The sequence below is a fragment of the Rattus norvegicus genome, chromosome 2 (assembly GCF_036323735.1).
Source record: "Rattus norvegicus strain BN/NHsdMcwi chromosome 2, GRCr8, whole genome shotgun sequence".
NCBI classification, from domain to species: Eukaryota; Metazoa; Chordata; class Mammalia; order Rodentia; family Muridae; genus Rattus; species Rattus norvegicus.
This window is the reverse complement of record NC_086020.1, coordinates 235,886,485-235,907,143: the sequence shown is the minus strand read 5'-3', so window position 1 is coordinate 235,907,143 and position 20,659 is coordinate 235,886,485.

The window sequence follows — 20,659 nt, the reverse complement described above, 5'->3', positions numbered from 1 at the left end:
ACGTTCTCTTTGTTTCCTGTAGAAATAGATGTAGAACTAGGCTCCAGCATCACGTGTGTATGTGCGCTGCCATGTTCCTGCCATGACAATAATGGACTAAACCTCTGACCTGCAAGCCAGCCCCCAGTAAATGTTTTTCTTCCTATGAGTTGACATAGCCATGGCGTCTCTTCACAGCAGTAGGAACCCTAACTAAGATGAATTAAAAAGGAATGAGATAACCGTAGGGGCGATACTTTCAATGGAAGCTATGGGACCTACTTGGAGGTGCTGCTTTGATAAGTGGGCAAGCCGAAGGCTGTCTAAGAGATTCCGGGCTGAAAGCTGAGCTTCAGAAATAGCTCATCCAAGGAAGCCTTCTAGACAGAAGGCATGGGACACTCTGGGCAAGAGATTTGGGCACTTCTTGACCACCTCAACCTGAGCTGCAAAGGGAGAAGGCCTTGGTGGGAAGGTGGACAGTGAGGAGGCCCCTGAAGGGCCTGCAAACAGAAGTGTGTGTGAAGCCCTGGGGTGAGAGCAGGAAAGCAAGACTACAGAGGAGATGAGGTCAGATCAAACAGACAGCCTTCTAAAGCATGCTGAGGAGGCTGGCCTTAACCCTGAGGGCAGTGGGATTCTGCCGATGTAGCCGGATTTCTGCTTTAGCTGTTATGTGGATGGTGATTACAGCAGGCAAGGCTGGGTGCAGAAAGACAAGCTAGGAGAGTGACAGTAATCAAGGGAGAGACAATGGTGACACGGAGGGCCGAGAGCCATGGGAATACAGAGATTCCCTTAGCTTGCTAATGCCACAGCTAATACACGGCAGGGCTGAGAGACCATAGGGGATAGGGAGGGGCAGGGAGTGCGAGTCCAGTCCTGCAGTCTGCTCTGACCTTCGCATCTTGACCACTCAGATGGAGAAAGAGGTTCTAGGGCCACTGCGATGCCACCTTTTCTGGACCCTCGGTTGCAGTAGGGCCATGTCTCGAAGGAGACATCAAAGACCTAGACTCTTCAACATCTGTTGGTTGCATAAGAATTTAGCGTTGACTCAATCCGGCCTCTTATGTCTTCTAGCCACTAAACCTAATTATTTTCCACACAGTGCTCAGCTCAGAGTTTCCAAAAGACTCTGTACATTTCCCCAGAGCTGTCCACGAGATCCCCAGGAGGCAAAGCGTCAGGGGGTTAGTCAGAATCTCATGGGAGTCCTGTTGTATGGGCATCACCTACACAAGCGACACTTGCTTCCCTCTTTGTGGCAGCCCTCTCCTTCTTCGTGGTCGTTGTAATAATTTTTAAATGATTTTTAAAAAATGTGTCAAGGGGGTGATGCTTCAGCGTACATCACAGAGAAAGCAGATGTGTAGATAAACCCTATACATGATATCATCTGATATATATTAGCTTCAGCAATTTGAGTTTGTGTCAGTTTTTGTTGTTGTTGTTTAAAGTTGGGGAAACACAAATCACAAGCAAAGTAGAGCTTCATTTCTCAGACCACTGTCTGAGCTGTGAGTCATCTCAGCGGAGTCTTGTGTGAGGGCTGGATGGTTTGAGTGGGCTGAAGTGGTGTTCTTTGAGGTGTCCGGCATATACCCTCCTGCAGATCTCTTCTCGTTTTCCATGTTTAGTCAGCCAAACCAGACACAACATAAGGCCAGACTTTACTTTTAGCCACTCCAGTTGTGATCCTGTGGTCAGTCTCGTTCAGTGTTCTAAGGAGAGACAAAACTCATTGTGAATTCCAGTTCAACTACCCATTCAATAACACTGTGGTGGTTTGAGTGAAAATAGCCCCCACAGGGCCTGGCACTGTTAGGAGACCCAGCCTTGTTAGAGTAGGTGTGGCCTCGTGGTAGGAAGTATGTCACTGGGTGTCGGTAGGCTTTGAGGTTTTAGAAGTTCAAGCCAGACCCAATGGCTCACTGTCTCTTCCTGCTGCCTTCAGATCTGGGTGTAGAACTCTCATCTCCTCTCCAGCACCATGTCTGCGTCTGTGCCACCATGCTCCCCACTATGATGACAATGAACTGACCTTTGAACTATAAACCAGCCCCAATGAAATGTCTTCTTTATAAGAGCTGCTGTGGCCATGGTGTCCCTTCAGAGCAGTAAAACCCTAACCAAGACAAGCATCATGTGGTATCTTGACAAGTTTTAAGCAACATCTTTATAAGCCTTAGTGTCCTCATCTGTAAAATGGGGATAACATGGTACTTACATCATGAGGCAATAGGCAGCATTCAGTAGTTAAGAACACGGGATCTGGAGCAGACTGAGGGACTCTTAGCTCTGCTCTCTGCTGACTGTGGTTTGAGTGAGGATGACTTACATAGATTCATGTATTTGAGCACTTGGTCCCCAGGTGGTGTTTCTGTATAGGGAGCTTTAGGAGGCGTGACCTTGCTGGAGGACTGGCATTGAGAACTTAAGGCCTCGTTCCATTTCTCCACTTAGTTTCCTGCTTACAGTTCACGATGTGAGCCCTCAGCTTCCTATTCTTGCTGAGTATGCCTTTGTCTCACCCTAACCCTCTGGAACCATAAGCCAAACCAAACTCTTCCAAAAGTTGCTTCATTCTTGGTAATTTATTACAGCAAGAAAGAAGTAACTAATGCACTAAGACCACTTCACCACTCTGAGCCTCAACTTTTTCACCTATAAAATGGGCACAAATATGGGGCCTGCCACAATGGGTTTTCAGGAATTAAATAAAAAAAAAATCTGTATTCATAACCCACCTCCAGGAAGAGATTCTGCCTGTAAGTGGATCCCCAGGGAAGAGAGTATAATATCTACCGTTTCGGTATTTGCTGAAGAAATAAATAAGGCTATGGAAGACAAACCAGAATGTTCTATACAACCAATGGCTAGCTTAGAGTTAATAACTGGGATGTGGAGGCTAGCTCTTGCTCTTCTGTGGTTTCCATGCCCCGTCTCAGGGCAGCACTTGGGGGTCCATGTCATGTTGGATGTGTACCTTCATGGTCTGCAGATTGGTATTGGTTTATTTTTGAAGTGGAGATCGGTGCGGCAAGGGGAAGTGGTGAGTGGAGCTGTGATTTTCCATATTTACTAACATTTGCTTGGATTAATGTCTAGGACACCCAAAATACGTTCTGAGTCAGTCAGGATAGCGAGATCGCAGCACTGTGCAGATTACTCAGTAATTTGACATTTGGGGAATTTTTGCAAAATGTTAGGGAACATTTGACAAAGATGCAAATTGCTGTATCCATAAAGTGCATCTGACTCTGAGGGTTGGTGGCTCTCCCCTGATGTGGCTTCTTCATTCCTGGTACCAGCTGTTTCGTCCTGCCCGTGGCTTGCTCTCTTTTCCATCCAGAAGGAGGGGGTGGGAACTTTGTTCTGGAAATATACTAAAGAGCCACTGAGTGCCTCCTGTGGGTCAGGTGTCTCACTGTCTTCTGTCTCGGTTAGGCTTCGTTGTGTCTTCAACACAACGTCAGCCACACAGCCGCGTTTCTGGGGTTGCAGAGGGAGACAGCGGTTCAGGGAGATTAAATCATTTGCTTAAGGCTGCCAAACTATGAAAGAATTTTGAACGTGGGCTTAAGTCAGCAAAGTGTGGGTTTAAACCCAGCACACAGACTTCTGTGACACCAGAGCATCGCACAATGGGGGAGGGGCAGAAGAGCCGGAAGTTCATTGGCAAGTTGTTAGTTATTATGTTAGTTAGTTAGTTAGTTGTTATTCTATGTGCATGTGTGTGTGTATGTGTGTATGCGTGTGTATGTGTGTATGCGTGTGTGTGTGTGCGTGCGTGTGTATGCGTGTGTGTGTGTGCGTGCGTGTGTGTGGAGGGCATTAGATCTCTTAAAGTTGGAGTTCCAGCTGTTTGTGAGCTGCCTCATTTTTAACCAGTGAACCTCCTGTCCATCTCCTAAATTTATTGCTTTTAAGTAGCGAAATAAATAAATAAATAAATAGAGAATTGGAAATATATAAGGGTATGTCATTAATAAACAGAACAAAACAGAAAAAAGAAACAGAACAAAATATTGCCTCCTTTTTGACACAGAAATGCTTTTTTTATTAATTTTTTTGGCGGCCCCTTTCATGTAATCATAGTTGCTTTAGTGTCCAGTAACTGCATAAAAGGGCCTACAACAAAACGCTCTTGCATTCATTTTTCTTTTCTTCATTCCAACAGCCTCTATAAGATGTGAAGAGAGAAGCATAATAGAGTTTGTGGCCCATTATTTACCCACTTTCCCAGCAGCACTTGGCACTTGTAGAGATTCGACAACTCTTCCGAGTGGGTGGAGTGGGCTGCGAGAAGGTGGGCGGAGCTCCAGTGTGGGAAGGTCGAAGGAGTCCTAAGCTTTCCCGAGGTTCCGTGCTTCCTTTCCACGCATCTTAGATGCATGCTGCTGGACGGGTGTGTTTATTTTTCTGGGACCTGATTACTCTAATAATGGCTTACGTGAAACCGCACCCAGTTCAAGGCTCACTGTCTAAAGGGTCTTCAAGATGTCATCCTCGGAAGCATAGGATAGGCTGGGTATTGGCTCCAGCATCTGTGTTCTCATCTGAGACCTTGGTCCTTAGTCTGTCTCTTTCTAATTACATGAGGGAGGGAGTGCTTGAGTGCTCTAAGTTCAACTGTGTGAAATGCACTGTGGTTGAATTGGCTGAGCCCTGAAGTCCATTCCAGGTTTTGCATTGCACCAGCTCCCAGGAATGACCCTGAGTTGATCAAGTGGCCTTGCTAGGTACAAGAGCCAGAGGAACAACTCTGCCTCTCTGCATGGACCAGCTCTGAAGTGCTGTGCCAAGACCCTTAGACCTTTGCTTTGGGAGTCGAGGGAGGAGGCTTTCCGGTTTGCTTGATTTTGTTGTTGTTGTCTTTGTGTGTGTGTGTGTGTGTGTGTGTGTGTGTGTGTGTGTGTGTGTGTCCTATTATTACCCTTTCTCTAAGCTCTGTTTTCCAAGCTTACGTCGGCTCATCAGAGTTGAACATGGACTGTTTGGATTTTTGCCCAAGCTGTTCTCCAAGCCTGATAGCGCACTCATTACTCCCTACCCATGGTTTCTGCTAAATGACCTCGTTAGTGCTCTAATTACATGTTGCTCTTCAGAAAGCTGGGGGTGGGGGCGGACGAGTTAAGGAAGGCAGAGGGTTGAGATGAAGTACATTGTAAACACACTGAGCCGGCGCCTACCTTTCTCTGGCCTCATCAGCTCCTTGGAAGGGAAAGTTTTGTGCTTTCCTGGCCCCTTCTTCCTTTTCTCTGCACCCCGGAAAAGGTGAGGATAATAGCCGATGCCAAACGTGCTGGTAGGGGCTGGTAATAACTGGAGGGTGATGTTTTTACAAAGAACAAGAGAATGAAATAAAACAATAACAAAAACAAGCTGAGGTCAAAGGAAGGAAAACAGAAGTTTCAAGCCTCCTGCTACCACCTGGCCTCCCACAGCCATTTGTTTATTTCACAGGAGGCCCCATGAGGTAGGTATCCTTAGATTTCCTGATTAACCCGGGTCAAAGAAGTTTAACTCTTTAACTCTTTTCCAATACCCCAAAGCCAATGTGTGGCACAGTGAATTATTTGTTTGCATCTAAATCCCAATATCCCATGTTGTGTTATCATTCATTCATTCATTCATTCATTCATTCAATTGCACTCTAGTCTCTAATCTATGAGAAAGTATGATTATGTAATTCCAGGATTTCAAGACTATTTCAAGGTTAATTCTGTGAGTCCTTCAGATGAATTTGTTGATATAAGTCCATTCGGAACGGGACTGCTCATACTTTTGTCTTAGGGAATCAGATCATGATATGAGGTTTAGGAACCTGGAAGGCACAGTTAATGATTATAGCCAACAGTCTTAGTATTTTGCAGTTAAGAAAGCTGGGGTTCAATGACTCTCTGAAGGGGTAAACTAGACTCTGCTCTTTCCACTGGAGATGCCAAGACTGGAGTGGAATTTACATGCACCGTTCAGGGAGGATATTCTTGTGTCACAACAAGAATGATAAATTCCAAAGCCTTGTGGGGTCTCGTACCTTTGGCATTGTGTCCACTTGATGAGAGGTTCAGCATCTGCCTCACTCACACGGGCTGATTGGCAAGAGGCTTTGGTCAGAAAGACTTTTGGTCTGTGAACTATAAAACCATGGGTGGTGGGTAATAAAGACTTGTAAAATTAATTAATTAATTAATTTATTTATTATTTATTCCTCCCACTTTTCTTCCTCAGTCTCTTCCTTTCTTTCTCCTTCTCTGTCTCTTTGCACTCACGTAGCATGCATGTGGAGGTCAGAGGACAGCCTGCAAGGGTTGTTTCTCTTCTTCCACGGACCTCCAAGTAGGGTCTGGGAATGGAACTCAAGTCGTTAGGCTTGGTGGTTTACACTGATCTATCTTAACAGCCTTAGCTGAGCATCAACTCAAGTGGAAAAAAGGAGCCTATCTTCCAAACTGACCATCTTAAGTTGATATAATTTTCTAGGGGGCTTTCTTTTGGATATTAGGGCAAACAAGAAGAGTCAAACCTTTAACTTGTCCCATAAGAATCGACTTTGGTACATTTCCCTAAAAATGGCAGATGTAGTATGCTGGGCGATGGGGAGACGTCCACACTTCAGGCAAAATACATGATGCTTATGGTAATTCCAACAGGATGCAACTTTAACCGCATGAAGAACTGTCTTAAAATAGGGGTTCTTACCCATCTGATTACTAATTAGTATTTCAGGGTGGAAGCTGGAATTTTGCAAGCCAAACATCTTAAAAAGCGAGCATTGTCTGTTTGACAGACTGTCAAGACACATGTGCAGCCTTAATATATTAGTTTATCCTTTAGCAATCAAATTGTTATTATAACTTCAAGAAAAGTGGAAAAAATAGACATTTTACAATCTAATCAGCCATAAAAAAGAAGTGCGTGTCACACACACACACACACACACACACTCACACACACACACTCACACACACAAAACTTTGAGCTCTTGCCTGAATCTACAATGTGTTTGCTGAGTTGGGGATGGGAAACAGCAGGGAGCCATTGCCGGATGTGATCATGCTTTTAATGATTGTCCCGGAACACAATAAACGTATAAAATGTATGCCACAAAATAAATTGTGGGTCCCGTGGTGAAGCAGCTTCTTATTCAACTTTTGCCAGTTTGGGAGAAGTGCTCCCCTCTTCTGCAAATAAGTCATTAAGCCGCACATTTTGCCACCAAATAACTTTTGGAAGAAAGACTCAGGCCTCCTAAAGTAATTCACTTGCAGCCTTCGTCCTTGTTTAATAACTCAAAACATACACAGGAGGTGCACACGTACTTCTAGACTTTTTGAATGACTGGACAAGGCAGCGTTAAAAATTCAACAGCACTAATTACTGGCTGAGCAGTATAAACCCTCAGAATGAATGTCAGCCTGGAAGATAAGCTCTTATCTTAATCTAATGACTCCGTAGACTTAATTTGTCAGGCCAGCCGAGTTGATGAAAAACAGGTTTCTATTCTCCGGCGTGAGCAGTACCATCTTCCAGATCTTTGAAGTCGGGCAGTAATACCATCAGTGTCATCCCTTAAAAATCTTGTGACCAAGCCAATTTAATTCCTATTGTCCTGTTACACTAATTAAAGTTGTTCCACTCTTGTTGGACAAATATCTTAAAGTGAAGCCAGAGTATTTTTAGATTTGCTGTATTTTAAACTAATCACCCACAGCTCTCTGTTGTTTCATGCTGCCCCCCACCCTCCTTCCCTTCCTCCCTCCCTCCCTCTCTCCCTCCCCCTACCACCCCCCTCTCTCACGGTGCTGGGACATCAGGGACCATCTATCTTTATATGGGAGAGTCAAAGTTTTCAGAGGGATTCATTAATTTGGAGGAACCCATTAATCGAGAGACAATGTAGCAGGGTGTTTAACAGTATAGACTCAGACAGGAAAAGCTGGGGGAAGTTTTCGCTCTTGTCATTTACAAGCTGTGTGACCTTGGGTCAGTGTTTAAGACCTTCTTAGCCTCACTTTAATCATTTGTGAACTGGAAGAGAATCACGGACATTGGGAGGGTTCAACAAGATAACGCAAGCTGAGTAAAGAATGGTTGAGCCTTACGCTCGGGACGATTCAACTTTCATTTGCTCGCCAAGTCTCATCCATCCACCCTAGCATCCATCCATCCTCCGTACACACAGAGACCTAACAAGTCTAAAACTCATTCTAGATGTCGCAGGGCATAAGAAGAAACTAAAGGAAGGGCCATCTGCCCGGGACGGACTTTGCATAAACTCCCCACTCAAGAAGCCCATGCTTAACACAATCAGTTGATGTCACTACTCCCAGGGATGAATTTCCACAGACTTACCATGGCTTTCCACCGAAAGTCCACTGTGAACCCTGTTGCTTCATTTCCAGTAAAATGGAAATGCAAGTTTCCATCTCAAAGACCCAGTGTGTGGATGACATGAGGTAATGTTTGGTGGGCAGCCAAGTATTGGTGGCTTCTCAGTTTCTTGTCTCTTATCCCTGCAGTTCACAGTCACACGCACGGGACTAACATATCTAGTGAGTTTTCTTCTGTCTTGTGCCACTGTAGTGTCTTTCCAGCGGCCCATGATCCCTCTGCATACCCTCTCCTGGGTACTTGCAAGGTATCATGTTGGTTTTGGTTTACTTGAAGATCAGTGGGAGAGACTTGGCGGTCTCTGCTCTTCCTTTGATTTCTCATGTTGATGGGATGTAATGACATAATGTCTTCCATAACCCCTTAAATTCATGCCTATGCTTTAGAAAAATGTGTACTGAAAGCCTGTTACGCACTAGGAATCCCACTAGGTATGGGAAGACCAAATCTGTAGGATGTAGTGTCCACTCTTTAGGGACTTGCCCTGCTGTGTAGTGAGGTTCCCAGAATGCAATGGGAGCAGGATAGAATGAGAAAACAGAGGCTCTGCCTGTAAGGCTGAAAACTCATGAGGGGTTTCCGGAGGACACTGTAAGGGGTAACTGGGAAGACTAAATAGATTGGGAAAGAGACAGGAGAAATGAAATGCTGGATTTGAGAATCACTGTGTGTGGAAGGATGGAAGATAAACTGTTCAGGGAGGAGAGAGGGGCCAAGAGGCGGGATGTAGAGATGAGGACCCCAAGGATGGAGGGGCTGAGAGGTGGGAGGGTATTTTGCTGTTGTTCTATTAGTTCACATGTCTTTCTTAACCTATTAAGCCTATTAATTTCATGAATGTTTAAAGATGTGTTTTCCTATTTCTTGACCTTTACAGATGTTTATTCTCTTATTTCTTTGAGGATTAAAGATGCCCTCTTACTGTTTTTTTTTAATATGGCTTAAGTATCTGCTTATCTTAGGTTTAATTCTATATTTTAATTTGTTGACCTCTTGCCTTGATGTGGATGTCTGAAAACTATATTGGCATCTTGTTCTTTTTTTTTTTTTTTTTTTTCTTCTTTGATTTCTTTCTTCAGAGACTTGAAGTTCTTTTTTTTTTTTTTTTTTTTTTTTTTTTTTTTTTTTTTTTTTTATTAACTTGAGTATTTCTTATATACATTTCGAGTGTTATTCCCTTTCCCGGTTTCCGGGCAAACATCCCCCTCCCCCTCCCCTTCCTTATGGGTGTTCCCCTCCCAACCCTCCCACCATTGCCGCCCTCCCCCCATAGACTAGTTCACTGGGGGTTCAGTCTTAGCAGGACCCAGGGCTTCCCCTTCCACTGGTGCTCTTACTAGGATATTCATTGCTACCTATGGGGTCAGAGTCCAGGGTCAGTCCATGTATAGTCTTTAGGTAGTGGCTTAGTCCCTGGAAGCTCTGGTTGCTTGGCATTGTTGTACTTTTGGGGTCTCGAGCCCCTTTAAGCTCTTCCAGTTCTTTCTCTGATTCCTTCAATAGGGGACCTATTCTCGGTTCAGTGGTTTGCTGCTGGCATTCGCCTCTGTATTTGCTGTATTCTGGCTGTGTCTCTCAGGAGCGATCTACATCCGGCTCCTGTCGGTCTGCACTTCTTTGCTTCATCCATCTAGTCCAATTGGGTGGCTGTATATGTATGGGCCAAATGTGGGACAGGCTCTGAATGGGTGTTCCTTCAGTCTCTGTTTTAATCTTTGCCTCTCCCTTCCCTGCCAAGGGTATTCTTTTTCCTCATTTAAAGAAGGAGTGAAGCATTCACATTTTGATCATCCGTCTTGAGTTTCGTTTGTTCAAGGGATCTAGGGTAATTCAAGCATTTGGGCTAATAGCCACTTATCAATGAGTGCATACCATGTATGTCTTTCTGTGATTGGGTTAGTTCACTCAGGATGATATTTTCCAGTTCCAACCATTTGCCTACGAATTTCATAAACTCGTTGTTTTTGATAGCTGAGTAGTATTCCATTGTGTAGATGTACCACATTTTCTGTATCCATTCCTCTGTTGAAGGGCATCTGGGTTCTTTCCATTTTCTGGCTATTATAAATAAGGCTGCGATGAACATAGTGGAGCACGTGTCTCTTTTATATGTTGAGGCATCTTTTGGGTATATGCCCAAGAGAGGTATAGCTGGATCCTCAGGCAGTTCAATGTCCAATTTTCTGAGGAACCTCCCGACTGATTTCCAGAATGGTTTTACCAGTCTGCAATCCCACCAACAATGGAGGAGTGTTCCTCTTTCTCCACAACCTCGCCAGCATCTGCTGTCACCTGAGTTTTTGATCTTAGCCAATCGCACTGGTGTGAGGTGAAATCTCAGGGTTGTTTTGATTTGCATTTCCCTTATGACTAAAGATGTTGAACATTTCTTTAGGTGTTTCTCAGCCATTCGGCATTCCTCAGCTGTGAATTCTTTGTTTAGCTCTGAACCCCATTTTTTAATAGGGTTATTTGTTTCCCTGCGGTCTAACTTCTTGAGTTCTTTGTATATTTTGGATATAAGGCCTCTATCTGTTGTAGGGTTGGTAAAGATCTTTTCCCAATCTGTTGGTTGCCGTTTTGTCCTAACCACAGTGTCCTTTGCCTTACAGAAGCTTTGCAGTTTTATGAGATCCCATTTGTCAATTCTTGATCTTAGAGCATAAGCCATTGGTGTTTTGTTCAGGAAATTTTTTCCAGTGCCCATGTGTTCCAGATGCTTCCCTAGTTTTTCTTCTATTAGTTTGAGTGTGTCTGGTTTGATGTGGAGGTCCTTGATCCACTTCGACTTAAGCTTTGTACAGGGTGATAAGCATGGATCGATCTGCATTCTTCTACATGTTGCCCTCCAGTTGAACCAGCACCATTTGCTGAAAATGCTATCTTTTTTCCATTGGATGGTTTTGGCTCCTTTGTCAAAAATCAAGTGACCATAGGTGTGTGGGTTCATTTCTGGGTCTTCAATTCTATTCCATTGGTCTATCTGTCTGTCTCTGTACCAATACCATGCAGTTTTTATCACTATTGCTCTGTAATACTGCTTGAGTTCAGGGATAGTGATTCCCCCTGAAGTCCTTTTATTGTTGAGGATAGCTTTAGCTATCCTGGGTTTTTTGTTATTCCAGATGAATTTGCAAATTGTTCTGTCTAACTCTTTGAAGAATTGGATTGGTATTTTGATGGGGATTGCATTGAATCTGTAGATTGCTTTTGGTAAAATGGCCATTTTTACTATATTAATCCTGCCAATCCATGAGCATGGGAGATCTTTCCATCTTCTGAGGTCTTCTTCAATTTCTTTCTTCAGTGACTTGAAGTTCTTATTGTACAGATCTTTTACTTGCTTGGTTAAAGTCACACCGAGGTACTTTATATTATTTGGGTCTATTATGAAGGGTGTCGTTTCCCTAATTTCTTTCTCGGCTTGTTTCTCTTTTGTATAGAGGAAGGCAACTGATTTATTTGAGTTAATTTTATACCCAGCCACTTTGCTGAAGTTGTTTATCAGCTTTAGTAGTTCTCTGGTGGAACTTTTGGGATCACTTAAATATACTATCATATCATCTGCAAATAGTGATATTTTGACCTCTTCTTTTCCGATCTGTATCCCTTTGATCTCCTTTTCTTGTCTGATTGCTCTGGCTAGAACTTCAAGAACTATATTGAATAAGTAGGGAGAGAGTGGGCAGCCTTGTCTAGTCCCTGATTTTAGTGGGATTGCTTCAAGTTTCTCTCCATTTAGTTTAATGTTAGCAACTGGTTTGCTGTATATGGCTTTTACTATGTTTAGGTATGGGCCTTGAATTCCTATTCTTTCCAGGACTTTTATCATGAAGGGGTGTTGAATTTTGTCAAATGCTTTCTCAGCATCTAATGAAATGATCATGTGGTTCTGTTCTTTCAGTTTGTTTATATAATGGATCACGTTGATGGTTTTCCGTATATTAAACCATCCCTGCATGCCTGGGATGAAGCCTACTTGATCATGGTGGATGATTGTTTTGATGTGCTCTTGAATTCGGTTTGCCAGAATTTTATTGAGTATTTTTGCGTCGATATTCATAAGGGAAATTGGTCTGAAGTTCTCTTTCTTTGTTGTGTCTTTGTGTGGTTTAGGTATAAGAGTAATTGTAGATTCGTAGAAGGAATTCGGTAGGGCTCCATCTGTTTCAATTTTGTGGAATAGTTTGGATAATATTGGTATGAGGTCTTCTATGAAGGTTTGATAGAATTCTGCACTAAACCCATCTGGACCTGGGCTCTTTTTGGTTGGGAGACCTTTAATGACTGCTTCTATTTCCTTAGGAGTTATGGGGTTGTTTAACTGGTTTATCTGTTCCTGATTTAACTTTGATACCTGGTATCTGTCTAGGAAATAGTCCATTTCCTGAAGATTTTCAAATTTTGTTGAATATAGGTTTTTATAGTAAGATCTGATGATTTTTTGAATTTCCTCTGAATCTGTAGTTATGTCTCCCTTTTCATTTCTGATTTTGTTAATTTGGACGCACTCTCTGTGTCCTCTCGTTAGTCTGGCTAAGGGTTTATCTATCTTGTTGATTTTCTCAAAGAACCAACTTTTGGTCCTGTTGATTCTTTCTATGGTCCTTTTTGTTTCTACTTGGTTGATTTCAGCTCTGAGTTTGATTATTTCCTGCCTTCTACTCCTCCTGGGTGTATTTGCTTCTTTTTGTTCTAGAGCTTTTAGGTGTGCTGTCAAGCTGCTGACATATGCTCTTTCCTGTTTCTTTCTGCAGGCACTCAGCGCTATGAGTTTTCCTCTTAGCACAGCTTTCATTGTGTCCCATAAGTTTGAGTATGTTGTATCTTCATTTTCATTAAATTCTAAGAAGTTTTTAATTTCTTTCTTTATTTCTTCCTTGACCAGGTTATCATTGAGTAGAGCATTGTTCAATTTCCACGTATATGTGGGCATTCTTCCCTTATTGTTATTGAAGACCAGTTTTAGGCCGTGGTGGTCCGATAGCACGCATGGGATTATTTCTATCTTTCTGTACCTGTTGAGGCCCGTTTTTTGACCAATTATATGGTCAATTTTGGAGAAAGTACCATGAGGAGCTGAGAAGAAGGTATATCCTTTTGCTTTAGGATAGAATGTTCTATAAATATCCGTTAAGTCCATTTGGCTCATGACTTCTCTTAGTCTGTCGACATCACTGTTTAATTTCTGTTTCCATGATCTGTCCATTGATGAGAGTGGGGTGTTGAAATCTCCCACTATTATTGTGTGAGGTGCAATGTGTGTTTTGAGCTTTAGTAAGGTTTCTTTTACGTATGTAGGTGCCCTTGTATTTGGGGCATAGATATTTAGGATTGAGAGTTCATCTTGGTGGATTTTTCCTTTGATGAATATGAAGTGTCCTTCCTTATCTTTTTTGATGACTTTTAGTTGGAAATTGATTTTATTTGATATTAGAATGGCTACTCCAGCTTGCTTCTTCTGACCATTTGCTTGGAAAGTTGTTTTCCAGCCTTTCACTCTGAGGTAGTGTCTGTCTTTGTCTCTGAGGTGTGTTTCCTGTAGGCAGCAGAATGCAGGGTCCTCGTTGCGTATCCAGTTTGTTAATCTATGTCTTTTTATTGGGGAGTTGAGGCCATTGATATTGAGAGATATTAAGGAATAGTGATTATTGTTTCCCTTTATATTCATATTTGGATGTGAGGTTATGTTTGTGTGCTTTCATTCTCTTTGTTTTGTTGCCAAGACGATTAGTTTCTTGCTTCTTCTAGGGTATAGCTTGCCTCCTTATGGTGGGCTTTACCATTTATTATCCTTTGTAGTGCTGGATTTGTAGAAAGATATTGTGTAAATTTGGTTTTGTCATGGAATATCTTGGTTTCTCCATCAATGTTAATTGAGAGTTTTGCTGGATACAGTAACCTGGGCTGGCATTTGTGTTCTCTTAGGGTCTGTATGACATCAGTCCAGGATCTTCTGGCCTTCATAGTTTCTGGCGAGAAGTCTGGTGTGATTCTGATAGGTCTCCCTTTATATGTTACTTGACCTTTTTCCCTTACTGCTTTTAATATTCTTTCTTTATTTTGTGCGTTTGGTGTTTTGACAATTATGTGACGGGAGGTGTTTCTTTTCTGGTCCAATCTATTTGGAGTTCTGTAGGCTTCTTGTATGCCTATGGGTATCTCTTTTTTTAGGTTAGGGAAGTTTTCTTCTATGATTTTGTTGAAGATATTTACTGGTCCTTTGAGCTGGGAGTCTTCACTCTCTTCTATACCTATTATCCTTAGGTTTGATCTTCTCATTGAGTCCTGGATTTCCTGTATGTTTTGGACCAGTAGCTTTTTCCGCTTTACATTATCTTTGACAGTTGAGTCAATGATTTCTATGGAATCTTCCGCTCCTGAGATTCTCTCTTCCATCTCTTGTATTCTGTTGGTGAAGCTTGTATCTACAGCTCCTTGTCTCTTCTTTTGGTTTTCTATATCCAGGGTTGTTTCCATGTGTTCTTTCTTGATTGCTTCTATTTCCATTTTTAATTCCTTCATCTGTTTGATTGTGTTTTCCTGGAATTCTTTCAGGGATTTTTGCCATTCCTCTCTGTAGGCCTCTACTTGTTTATTAATGATTTCCTGTGTTTCCCTAAGTGTGTTCATGTCTTTCTTGAAGTCCTCCAGCATCATGATCAAATATGATTTTGAAACTAGATCTTGCTTTTCTGGTGTGTTTGGATATTCCATGTTTGTTTTGGCGGGAGAATTGGGCTCCGATGATGGCATGCAGTCTTGGTTTCTGTTGCTTGGGTTCCTGCGCTTGCCTCTCGCCATCAGATTATCTCTAGTGTTACTTTGTTCTGCTATTTCTGACAGTGGCTAGACTGACCTATAAGCCTGTGTGTCAGGAGTGCTGTAGACCTGTTTTCCTCTCTTTCAGTCAGTTATGGGGACAGTGTGTTCTGCTTTCCGGCGTGTAGTTTTTCCTCTCTACAGGTCTTCAGCTGTTCTTGTGGGCCTGTGTCTTGAGTTCACCAGGCAACTTTCTTGCAGCAGAAAATTTGGTCTTACCTGTGGTCCCGAGGCTCAGGTTCGCTCGTGGGTTGCTGCCCAGGGGCTCTCTGCAGCGGCAGCAACCAGGAAGACCTGTGCCGCCCCTTCCGGGAGCTTCAGTGCACCAGGGTTCCAGATGGTCTTTGGCTTTTTCCTCTGGCGTCCGAGATGTGTGTGCAGGGAGCAGTCTCTTCTGGTTTCCCAGGCTTGTCTGCCTCTCTGAAGGTTTAGCTCTCCCTCCCACGGGATTTGGGTGCAGAGAACTGTTTATCCGGTCTGTTTCTTTCAGGTTCCGGTGGCGGTGTCTCAGGCGCAGAAGTCCTGCCGCTCCTGGGCCCTCCCCCACGGGAGCCCAGAGGCCTTATACAGTTTCCTCTTGGGCCAGGGATGTGGGCAGGGGTGAGCAGTGTTGGTGGTCTCTTCCGCTCTGCAGCCTCAGGAGTGCCCACCTGACCAGGCGGTTGGGTCTCTCTCTCACCGGGTCTGGGAGCAGAGAGCTGCTGCGGGCCGGGATCCGCGGGTGTGGGACTTCCGGTAAACACAGACCGTGCCTCCTAGAGAAATTCTGCTTCCGTGTCCCAAGCTCACCAGGCAGCTTTCTTGCAGCAGAAAGTTTGGTCTTACCTGTGGTCCCGAGGCTCAGGTTCGCTCGTGGGGTGCTGCCCAGGGGCTCTCTGCAGCGGCAGCAGCCAGGGAGACCTGTGCCGCCCCTTCCGGGAGCTTCAGTGCACCAGGGTTCCAGATGGTCTTTGGCTTTTTCCTCTGGCGTCCGAGATGTGTGTGCAGGGAGCAGTCTCTTCTGGTTTCCCAGGCTTGTCTGCCTCTCTGAAGGTTTAGCTCTCCCTCCCACGGGATTTGGGTGCAGAGAACTCGGCATCTTGTTCTTGAACTCAGAATGTCACTGTCTTGGATTCTGATGTCTTTATAGCTGCACCCACCCAGACCGTACAGCGTGTTTCTGACCAAGGCGTGTGTTGTGGTTTGGGTGGGCACGTGTTACTCAGCAGACACGATGCAGTCCCAGGCCTTTGTCTGAGCGAGGGGTTGACAGGGCCTTCTGCCCTCAGGCAGAGCTCACTGCTCATGCTCTGTGATGGATAGGTGACTTCGTGTTGCGTGGGTGGCTAGAGATGTTTCGTCACCCATTAGTGGCTGCAGAGAGCATCTGCTTCTAACTTTATATGGGGGCTCTGTGTTGGTCACCTCTAGTTCTCACTTAGCATTCCGAGTTTCCTCCCCTCCAATCAATCTCTCTCTCTTTGGTATGTCTTTTTAAGGAGACTTTCTTTGTTTTGAGTTTATTTGCTTGTGGATGGAATACGTTCTTGTTTTTAAGCATGGCCATAATTTTTTTAAAAAATTCTCTTTTTAACTCCACTAATAGTGTATGAAGGAACTTAATGCCTTTAAAAAAATAATACATAGTCTGTCCTTTAAGATTTATATTTACAGTACTTAAAACTTACTTTTTACTTCCTTATTTAAAATATCTTAACATTTTAATGTTTATATTTTATTCTACAATATGACCATTTTATTAGCAGAGTTTTATTTTTGCAGAAGCAATACATGTATATTATTTTAAAAGTAATGTAGCACTAAAAAGCTTACAATAAACCCAGGGTAATTCTCTTCCTCACTCTTAATCCTCTGCCCAAGACGCAACTACTTATATTTCTTTTAGTTCTTTTATTGACGTTAGCCTCAGACCTACTGCTTACTAGGTGACAGCCACTAAGTCATCCAATCTGAATGACTCTAAAATTGTCTCTGTGTGTGCCCATGTGAGTACAGGAGCCTCAGAGTCTAAGAGAAGTCGTTAGGTCCTGTGGAACTAGTTACGGATTGCCTGAGAAGGGTGCTGGGAACACAACTTGGGTCTTTTATAAGAAGAATACATGCTCTTAGCTGTCGAGCCCTCTCTCTTCATCCCCTCTCTTCATCCCCTGAATGGTATCTCTTGATGGATATGACATCTTAGTGCTATTCTATCACATAGTCATGCGCTGCTTCATAGTTTAATTGACAGTGGACTGCCTATATGACAGTGACCCCACGAGAGCACAATGGTCTGAGAAATTCCTATCATCACACATTGCTCTCGTGCCTGGGGGGGATACTGATGTAAATCGATGGTGCTGTCAGTCATATAAAGGCATATTGCGTACAACGATGTCCAGTCCATAAATTTGTGCTTGTGAATAAAGGATTATTATTTGAGAGGGAACTGCTTCTATTTATTAAAAACAAGTTCATTGTAGAACTGTATACCATGTTATGCTGACAGCAGCTCTGGGCATCCTGTGATTACCTTGTCTCTTGATTATGTGACGAGGCTATGTTGAGCAATTGACTTTTACCATCTAGACTTAGGCAAAAACACCCATGATGTTGGCATGAAGAAATCACCCATTCTTGTATTCCTACCAACATATCTACAACCGCCATTATGAGGTATGTGACTATATTCTTGCTATAATAGATATAATTCAACTCTTCCTTGACCTCCATTTTCTCCCTCTGCACATTCTTATATTTTTGGTTGTGAGCCTAGCCTTTAACAGCTGAGCCATCTCTCCAGCCCTGCACATTCTGAACTAAAGCAATTTTAGCTTCTTTGTTGTGCACTTGTGAATGTTGTTCAGTGATAACTAACCGCGTTTCCTTCCTTCCTTGCTCCATATTCCTTTTGGAGCTGACACTGGCCTCTCTTTTACGCTTCCTTTTCTAGTTACTTATGATTTTTGGTCATGAATTTTATGGAGGAGCTCTAATTTTCAATAAAGGTCCTAGATATGTTTCTCTTTTGTGTAGACTAGACTTTACCTTAGTTGCTATCCCTCCCTGTAGAATGGTTTTGGAGAAAATCTACTGAAGAGCAGAAGGATTGATTTTATTTCCTGTATTTAGGAGATCAACCCACGACTGGCAGAATGCATTGTGGGGCTGGGGAGAGAATGGCCCAGTGGAGGAAGCACATGCAGACGATTGCTCCCCTCACGGTAACCGGGAAGCAAAAGGAGAGACACAGAGTGAAGTGGACTTGGAACAAGCTATGTCCTCAGGCGCACAGCTTAGGGAGTTGTTCCCTTCAACCACATCCCATCCACAAACCTTCTAGTACCTCTTAGACACTGATGAGTGGACCAGCCTCTTGATGAAGTCAGACTCCTCATGATTCAGTCACCTCCTCAAAGTTCTAGCTTGGAACACTAGGTGCCAGGCCTTTAAGATACAAACCTCGGAGGGCATTCCACATGCAGTTGTAATTGGCTGCTCTTTTTGCCTCTCTGCGCCTCCCCACTCCCCTCTTTGCCTCACCTTCTTTTGAATGCACACCCTCTTTATTTTCTGGTTTATTTCTTGTTGGGTTGAGGCACACTATCTAATAACTCTCTAGATGTTCTCATGATGTTTCAGGTTTTGCATGTTTAAAATGGCTCCAACCTATCTGCCCAGGACGATAAGCGGAAAACAGAAAGTTCTGGCGACATTCCTCCACCCTGACAACATCTGGGCTCACTATCCATGAGTCTCACGCCAGTTGGATTGGTTGCTTTGTATGTGCCTAATTTCCTCCATCCAAGATTTGATCTTCCAAGTACTCTATTGTGGTGTCCTGAGTTTTCATAATGTACTTTGGGGTGACATTTTTAAGGGGAGAGGCGCTGGGTGACACTGGAGATGCCGCCACCACCATTGTTTTACATCCTGAGTTCAAATTTCCTGTCACTTCTTTAAAGCCATTCCTAGGACTGTTGTTTTTGATTCTTTTAGTTCTTGTGGACTAGTTTCTCTGGCCAAGCATGTGTTTTAATTTGGAGAACACATTGTTGCACTTGAAAAGGAGTTATTGGATGCAAGAGTCTATAAATGTCAGTAACTATCAATTAGGATAGTTTAATGGCGTTACTCAAGTCCTCCGTGTATTAAGTGACTTAAAAAATCTAGTTCTCTGAATTGGTGAATTCCCTTCTGTGATTGTGGAATTGCATATTAGTCCCTTTAATCTTATCAATTTTTATTTCATGTCTTCTGTTGTATTGAGCACAGTGTAGCCACTCCAGCCTTCCTGTGCTGACAGCTCGTGTTATGTATCTTCCCATCAACAATTTACTTCCGGTCTGTGAAGTATATCTCCTATAGTCAGAGTCTTGTGATTTCTTTTATTTAAAGACATATCCTGGGGCAGGAGATGTAAACCAGCAGTAATGACCACTGGCTGCTCTTGCTAAGGGCCCAGATCCAGTTCCCAACACCTACATAGCTCAGAACCACCTTTTACTCCTATTCCAGGGGATGTGATGCCCTCTTCTGGCCTTTGGAGGCACCAGGCATGTAAGTGATTGACAGACAGACATGTAGGCAAAACACGAATACACATAAAATAATAGGTTTTTTAAAATACACATGGTGTGTGTGTGTGTGTGTGTGTGTGTGTGTGTGTGTGTGTGTGTGCATTCATGCCCAAGTCAGAGGACAACCTTGGGCGTCAGTTCTCCTTTAAACTTTGAGGCACTTTGTTGTTTGCAGCTATGTACCCAGACGCTGGCCCACGAGCTCCCATGGATTCTCCTATCCCTGCCTCCCATCTTGCTCCGGAAACACTGAGATCACAGATGTGCATCACTGTGCCTGGCTTTTCACGGACCCCTAGGATTCAGACACAGGTTGTCACGCTTCTGTGATGAATGCACGATCTTGGGCCATCTCCTCAACCCAAGCTTTATATTTCCATTGGGTCACTTTGCCAATTAATATTTGGTGCATTCTTATTAGCGGTATTACTGGATTTAGTGTGTTCCCTTTGAATTTAATTCCTCATCCCCGTTTCCTTTCTTCCTTTGATTGTCTCTTGGTTTCCCCAGTGACATTACTTTACATTATTTTGATCTGCGTTCCCAACCTCATTCCGTCAATATCGGTTAGGGTCCAATCAAGAAACAGGAAACAAGAGGTTACCGAATGAAGCATTTAATATAAATGCAGGTTGCCTGGGTACCTGCAAGGAAACAACAGTGATTCTGAGGTACCAGGAAAGTCGGAGGAAATCTTTCACCTTCAGTGCCGCGGGAACACAGTGAGGAGATTACAATTATTAAAATGCAAAATGTAGAAGCAGTGTCCCAAGCAGGGGATAGCCTCTGCGAAGGTTGGTTGGCCTCGGGGATCTCTGAGTTAGAAAAGGTGAGAGCCAGATCCCGAGGGCCGGTGCAGTCGGTGAGTGCATCAAGTGGAGCAACTGAAACAGTGTTCA